Source organism: Misgurnus anguillicaudatus, unplaced genomic scaffold (assembly GCF_027580225.2).
Source record: "Misgurnus anguillicaudatus unplaced genomic scaffold, ASM2758022v2 HiC_scaffold_34, whole genome shotgun sequence".
Lineage (NCBI taxonomy): Eukaryota > Metazoa > Chordata > Actinopteri > Cypriniformes > Cobitidae > Misgurnus > Misgurnus anguillicaudatus.
In genome coordinates, this window is record NW_027395284.1 from 866,060 (window position 1) to 874,132 (window position 8,073).

Genomic DNA, 8,073 nt, shown 5'->3' on the forward strand with positions numbered 1-8,073 from the left:
TGCATGTGATGTTAACTGTTTAGCTCAGGTACAGTAACTGTTGGTAGTGCAGCCTGTAGTTAGAGTTTTGCACATGTAGCTCCAGTTGTGCTCACTGTCGTTTAGCAATCGAATTAATCTGTAATAAACAGAACTGCATTCGTTTTGCGGAAGAACATTAAAACCGGCGCTACTTCTCTCCGTTTAAGTCTAAGGGCGAGTCACCCAGATACTGTGCTACTCCGCAGCGACGGCAACGCGCCGGACTAAAATAGTCCGAAAATAAACACTTATTAGCCTATATGTATACCATGGTGATTTAGGATACTGCCTCCAGTACTCACCGATATGGTTTCGGAATCGGACAAAACTCTAGGTAAAAGGAACGAAGTGTGAGACACAGCTTTGGGCAACTTAGTTCACAACACTAACGGGTTCTCACCCACTCTGCATGTGTTTCGCGCTGGATGACGTGCTGACTGAGCGGTGCAGGTACAGACACTGCATGAAAAGAGGTGTATCCGTACTAGGAAACTCCTGTAAACACCACTGATTTTCGGAAGTATCTACTAGTTCCACTGAGGGTAAACTACTAATTCCACCAAGTTAGGAAACTCCCGTAATGATACCAATTCGGATGTATCTTGCTGAGGGGATATCCCCGTGGAATATGCAGCCATTTGTTGCCATGGCAAGTAATCCCATTGAAGATTTTAGCAGGGGCCACTTTCACACCTACAGAGGTACTGGAATTTCACACCTTTGCACAATTCTTGTGTCCCCATTGGTGTTTAATCTCAACACTGATTGGTTGCTTTTAAAACCCCCTCCCAAAACTCTGACAACTATTGGGACACAACTTTGAAACTTTCCAGTTGAGATGATTTGATTGGTTACACTTTGTTTTAAGCCCAACCCAAGCCCTCATAGCTTAGTGACTTGATTGGTTATTTGCCTGCTATGCAGATAGACTACAACCCCCCCCCCCCCACACTATATACTACTATACATCCCCAAAACCCTTAAAAAAAATAAAAACTTGAATTGAGTTTGAAACGTTTATTTAAAAAAAAAACTGAACAATCCTGTCACAATCACAAAATAATATAATACACAAATATTAAAAGTTGCATACATAAACAATACAATTTAAACTCATAAATATACAGACAGAGAAAGCAATATTAGAGTAAAATAAAACAAAATAAAAGCAACAATGAAAACTACATTCAAAGCAGTAAAATGTAATGTAGCAGTGGCGGCTTGTGACTGCTCATCCGAGGGTTGCAAATTCAAAATAAGTGTTCGGAGTGTCATGTGTGTTGCTTGTGTTTTTAAAATATGTGTTTGTTGCTTCATGTAAACCAGGTGCAGGTTTAGTCAAAACACGTGATGCACATACACGCAGAACACATATATTGAAATTGAGAACCACACAAATGACGGGCTATATACATGTTGTGACAAACTTTGCATCGAGTGCTCACAAAAAAAAAGTCACCAGCTGCCACTGTAATGTAGTAAATATCTAAATAAAATGAACAACAACTATATTGATCTTGCTCTTAAGAAATCAGTCCTACACTGCAAAAATGACTTTCTTACATAGTATTTTTGTCTTGTTTTCAGTACAAATATTATTTAAATTAAAATGCTTGTTCTTGAGGAACAAAATGACCCAAGAAAATAAGTCTAGTTTTAGACAAAATAAATAAATAAAATACAAACACATACATTAAGTGAATTTGTGCTTAAAACAAGCAAAAATATCTTCCAATAGTGTGAGAAAAAAATCTTAAGTTTTCTTTTATCTTAAAAACTTAGTTAAAACACAATTTTCTCACCCCATTGTTAGATATTTTTTCTTGTTTAGGCACAAATTATCTTAAATTGTATATTTTTGTCTAAAAACTAGACATATTTTCTAAGGTAATTTTGCTCATCAAGAAAATACATCTTGATTTAAGAATTTTTAGCTACTGAAAACAAGATAAAAAGTGTTAGAAAGTGATTTTTTTTGCAGTGTAGAATCAATCACAGAGCTCTGTCTTGGAATTATTCAAACATTTCTCACTGTAACGCTGTAATTTCTCACATTTAAGAAAACCGGTTGCATTAAACCATTCAAGTTTTAAAACGCATAGATTTGAGTACTGTGAACTTAAATATAAGTGCTTAACTGCATGTGACTCAATTTGTTTAAGTTCACACTACCTAAATATAAGTGCATAATTGCACAAGACTTAAGTTCACAGTACTCAAATGTATGTTTTTTAAAACTTAATGGTTTAAGGCAACCGATTTCCTTAAATGGTTTGAGTTAAGTTAACTGCTAAAAGCATATACTTGTCAGCAAAGGTAAAGCTGATGCACCCTCATCTGGACAGACATCTCTTTGGAGCCCTTTGGAAATATAAAAGTACATATAAGTATTTGGCATAATACTTATACACATATACAGATACACACACACTACAAATCAAATGACATAAAGTTGTACATTTTAGAAAGTTTACTTTAACTGTACAAAGATACAACAATATATGATCGAAGAACTTCATAATGTCTTCATAACTTCTTACTTGATTTTGTGTGTTGATGTCCTCAGAGTCTCTGTGACGTTCTGCAGCTTCATTACAGTAGGCTACTTCAATATAGTTGTCTAGCAAACACAGAATAAAAATAGAATCACATACATCATATCTATTTACTATTTAACCTCTTTGATTTAATAATTTCATTATTAAACTTACATCATTTTGGCCAGATTGCAGTGACATCAATTTCTTCAGTGTCTGGATCAGTCTGATGTTTTAGCTTCCACTGTTACTTCATTATATTTCACTGTCAAACACAGAATTAAAAATTAAAATCACATACATCATAACACATCTGTTTACTATTTAACCTGTTTGATTTTTAAAATTGAATGAATAAACTTACATCATCTTTACCCAGAAACCTCTTCAGCGTCCACAAAGTTGACCACAGTGTACATGACCTCTGTAAACACAAACATGGATAGACTTCATATTTAAAAAGATGAAGAACAGCAAACATATTACGTTAAAATATATTATGACTCCAAGCTTCTTTACAATTAGCATCTAGGTTCTCTCAAAGTGAAGCTGGCTTTGTTAAAAAATCAATATAAAGCTATTAAAACCGTCTTGAAAAATAAGCAGCATCTCCCAGCACTAAAGCAATGAGCTTTTAAACAACAAAAGATCGTCTGTTTATCATTTAAAATAGCAGAGAGACACTTGCTAGCTGCTAACATTTCCAACACACAAGTTACTGTTGTTTTGTTTGTTTTAAGCAAAGAACGTCTCATCTTGGCTTCTTTAAAGTTTTGTTTTTAAAAATGTAAACATCGAATTGATTCTTTTAACAGCCCGGTTTGAATGTTACTTCGCGTATTTTAACCTCATGTTTACCGCTGTGTACCATGTATACCCTTAATGTTTTACTGTTTGTGCTTTAAATTCAAACAGTTCTAGTATAAAGACAAAAACAAATCATAGTAAATAACATAATATGAACAAATAGGCATCCGATCAGCGCGATGCAGACAAACTAATTAAATCAAACTTACCTTACTGTTGATGTGCAAGCAAACAAAGAGTAGTCCAGGCTGTAACGGTTCGCGATTTTGAATTTTCCCGACAAGCCCATAGGTGAAGCGGTCGCACCTGAAGGGGCAGATGAGTGGGTGCAGGTGCATTCTGGGAAATGTAGTCCTTTTCTTTGGCGTTGTCACTGCTGTAGCATATGCTGCTGTAGATGTAAACTACGATTTCCAAGGTGCATTGGATGCACTACAATCATTCCAGCCCAAGATCCTCTGCTCGCACTTTATTATATACTTTTATATAATCCGCGTTTTCACACTATGCATTGTTCTTTATACTTGGTCATTAATAAAAAATAAAAAATATTTCTATAAAGTTTAAAACATTGACAAAACATGTTTAGTTGACAAACATGTTAACAGTTATTTTGAATGATGCTCAGATTTTCTTAAATATAAAATCTTTGTGAATCAGCACTTACTTGATGAAATACAAAACTCTTGCCTCAGGAATTATCTCTGGGTTTAGTGGATTAACTGCTCATCATTGGAAACATTGAACGTATACCTAAATGAATTCTTACTTAAATATAAGTAAACTAATGCTGAGTTAAGACATGTAACTTACTGAACTTACTTAATTACAACATGAACTCAAATTAATTTATTGTAAATGAATGCATTAACTAACAATGATAAACATGTCATGTTAATGATGACTCTTCATTACTTTATGATAGTATATGCCTTAACTCAGCATTAGTTCATGTTAAAGTAAAAATACATGTATGTCTATTATCACTGTGATATATGGACCCTTATTAGGCTATATTATAAAGTCCCCATCTCTTTTATTTAAATTGATTGATTGAAGACAAACATGATAATATGTGGTCTGACTTTGTACAAGCACGCATTATCATATGCTAACAGTTACCTCCTCAGATAGACTACACATGATTGGTGCCCGAACATTTTCCTTACAAGGGCCAAACCTGACTGAGGGCCGTGGGCCAAAAGTAAATGGTGTTGTGTTATATTAAAATTAAAGTTGCTCTGATAACCCCTAATTTATAATTTTCTAATATTTAAAAAAATAAATAAGCAAACATTACTCGGTTTATGCATAACTAATGCAGTTTTATTTTCCAAGGCTTTTTGTAAAAAAGAAATCATTTTGCCAATCAATTTTAAATATCCTTTTCTCTGTGTGCCACTGCCAAAACCTCTTCATTTTTAGTACCCGAGTTCATTAAGTTTTGTGGTGCATTTTATACACCTTCAAGTATGCATGAAACATAAAAAAAATTCACTTTAATCCCTTGCATTTAATATTAATTTACATTTTTGTAATGTAAAAATACAACAAAAAATTATACATTTTAGAAAATGTTTAATTAAAAATATGATCATCTGCGTCAATAACTTTTATTCTTTTTCCTTATCTCACGTGGCATGATGGGCCAAATTAAAGATCTATTGTGGGCCAACTTTGGGCACCTCTGGATTAGAAGTACAGTAGCTGACAGGTATCTGCAGATATGTTTACCCAAGTTTGTCAGTCAGTATCACCGAACATGTTTTGCATTCACATGTGAAAGACTGTTTTTTAGATTATGGACCTGTCTATTGATATTTTTGTTTCTATTTTAAAAGATTTAATGAAATGTTAGGGTAGAATTCAGTGGGGAACCTTCAGGGCCTTCTACGCCTTCAGAGAAGGCCTAAAAAAATTAATAAAAATATTTTTTATAATAATACTAATAAATAATAAAGTATTCAATAAAAATATGTTTTTACATGTTTAAATTTATATTTAATTTAATTTAATACATGTAATATATTTTCTCTCATCTATGTTCTAACGTTAAGCTTACTGTCAGGTTCATATCCAATCAGAATCGTCTGTCTCTATTAAGGCCCGGTAAACTGGCTCATTCATTGGTTAGGACTTCAAGAATCCCAAGGAAGGCCAAGCTATGTGTTTTGGTGTGGAGAGTGACGGGCAAATCGACCAATCACGCTTTGATTTCAAGTGGGCGGGTAAAAAACAAAGCATTGTAAGCCTTCATGAAGTCCTAATCATGCAACAAGCTGGATGCGAGCTGCCGTAAAACACCAAAGAAGAAGAAGTCCTAATCATAGACCGTCTAATGGCCCGAATCTCTGCGGTGAGAGTGGTTGAGGTAAATGGCAGAAAACGTGATTGACGTTGTGGCTAGTTTGATAGGGCTGAGGTAAAAACGAAATTACTTAAGCGGGTACTCGTGAAGAGCACAGCCGAGAGATGCGCGTGCAGCTGCGCTGCGCATATCAGACGTGAACACGAGAAAAATAATGGGTTTAATTATACTTTCACTTCCTGACAGTTTTACTTGAGGATAGTAATGACTGCAGGCGACGCCGAATTACATACAATATAATTACCTAACTAAATCTCAGAGAATGCAAAAACATTCACCGGGGCTCGGGCTAGGGATTTTGCGAGCCCGCAAAATATAACAGTTATAAGCCACAAGGAGGTGCACTGAGAACGCAGGGTGCTATATTTCCCCTTATGAAAAAAGACTAACAAGCTATCCTACAGCTAAATATATATTTACAAAAAACAAAAATTAAATGCAAATTTACAGAGCAGCAGAGTCTGTATTTGTGTTTATCAGTTAGATTAAAGTAATTTTAAACTTTAAAACTGCATTTAAAGGCAAACGATGCCTATTCTGTAATTTAACTTTGCGTGCTCAGAATTTTTACACGTTCACTGTATGATTTAACGAAATACGAATAGCCTAGTATTATATTCTGAATTTTAAAATTTATGAAAAACAAACTACTCTCAATTTATTTTGGTGTTTTTTCCCCCATGCTCACTTGTCTCCATTTTCCTGTTTTTAAGAATTAAGGCGGTGTAGTAAGTAGAACCTATCCATTAAATTTGTGACTTTCATTTATTGCGCCATGCGTAATTGCGCATGGAGAGGCATTTGCACTTCATTGCATATTTTGAAGGCCCAGCTGAAGTACTCACGGTTCGCCACTGGTAGAATTATAATAACAATAGAAACAGTGAACTTCAAATCATGAGACATCAGCAAAATCAAGCAGCTTTACATTTCATTGACTAATTTATCAATATCCTGGCTAGCAAAAATGTGTTACATGATGTCATTTGAACGGCTTCTTTTAAATGATGTATGCAGCATTGAGAGAAACGTGCACAATATTCTGACCTAGGGCAGTTGGAGACATGTTTTCAAAGTGTTGGAAATAAATATTCTGGAATAACATTTGTTGCATTTCTCTTGAGTCAGAGACATAATTTTCACACATTAAAATTGTAATTGTGTCCATTGAATTTTAGTTATTTTGAATGATGCTAAGTTTCTTAAATAGACTAATTAAATTCTATTAATAATAAATGTATTTAGAAAACTTTTTTATGTACCACAATACTGTATGTGCTGTCTTTTAAAGAGACATGGTTAACCCCCCACCCCACTCAGCTCTGAAAACAAAGAAGACACCTCTACCTGTGGGTCATTAACATATAAAAAGCCCTTCACACCTCACACCCACCTCTCCTCACAACAAGCTGTAAGGATTCCTGGAAACTTCCACCAGTTCCTATATACATCCACAAACGTAAAGTTTCTGGATGTTTCACAAGTTTACTTTGGTGTATTACCTTTCCAAGCACGCTGCCTCAAAAATCTGGCAAACCTAAAGTTTAGCAGGGATTTCCCATCCCGTATTTGTCCGTATACAGCTCTTTTCATGCAGTGAGAGAAGTAGAAGAAGAGAAGAGGATGATACCATTTGCTAAGCGGGGAGGTTTCATTTTCATAAAACCCAAACAACACCCCACACCAAAACCCCCCCCTGTAATATGTTTTACAATTATTTAACCTTGTAAAAAGACGAACACACCCACACAACCCCCCCCCCCCCCCCCAACCCCCCCCCCCACACCCAACCAAACACCCCCCCCCAACCAACCAACCCCCCACCCCAAAACCCAACCACCCCTAAAAAAGGGGCTAGCCTCAGCCCATAAGCGTTACGCCCAAAATACTCCCATTACTCATAAAAAAATAGGACCTACCCTTTCGACCATGCGCTTGGTGCCCAAACCAAACCATTACCCCCCAACCCCGTTGTTAAATTAGCAAAAGTGGATTCGGACACGCCCATTTAGACGTTGCGCTGTACGCCTTACACAATGCGCTTAGATCGTTAAAATAGGACCCATCATGTTATATTAGAGAATATAAATATGTGTACCTAGAGATGGTGTAGATAATATTATTTACAGATTTCAAATTACAAATACTGATGAAAGAGGAGACAACTGTGTACAAACTTTCATATGTTACACTGTCAAAAATAAAGGTACGAAGCTGTCACTGGGGCAGTACCTTTTAAAAAGGGTCCTAATATGTACCATTTAGGTACAAATATGTACCTTTAAAAGGTACATTTTGGCAGTTCAAAGTACTAATATGCACTCTTTGGGTACAAAGGTG

General features: G+C 35.5%; 1 long non-coding RNA gene across 1 annotated transcript; it reads right to left on the bottom strand.

Moving 5' to 3' along the window:
- Positions 1–1,071: 1,071 nt before the first annotated feature.
- On the bottom strand, positions 1,072–4,017 carry LOC129435993 (uncharacterized). Its single transcript, XR_012368897.1, has 5 exons — positions 3,575–4,017; positions 2,923–2,982; positions 2,733–2,823; positions 2,562–2,641; positions 1,072–2,382 (listed from the first exon to the last, which is right to left on the bottom strand). It is a non-coding gene; the product is annotated as an uncharacterized lncRNA (long non-coding RNA).
- Between the last annotated feature and the right edge of the window lie 4,056 nt (positions 4,018–8,073).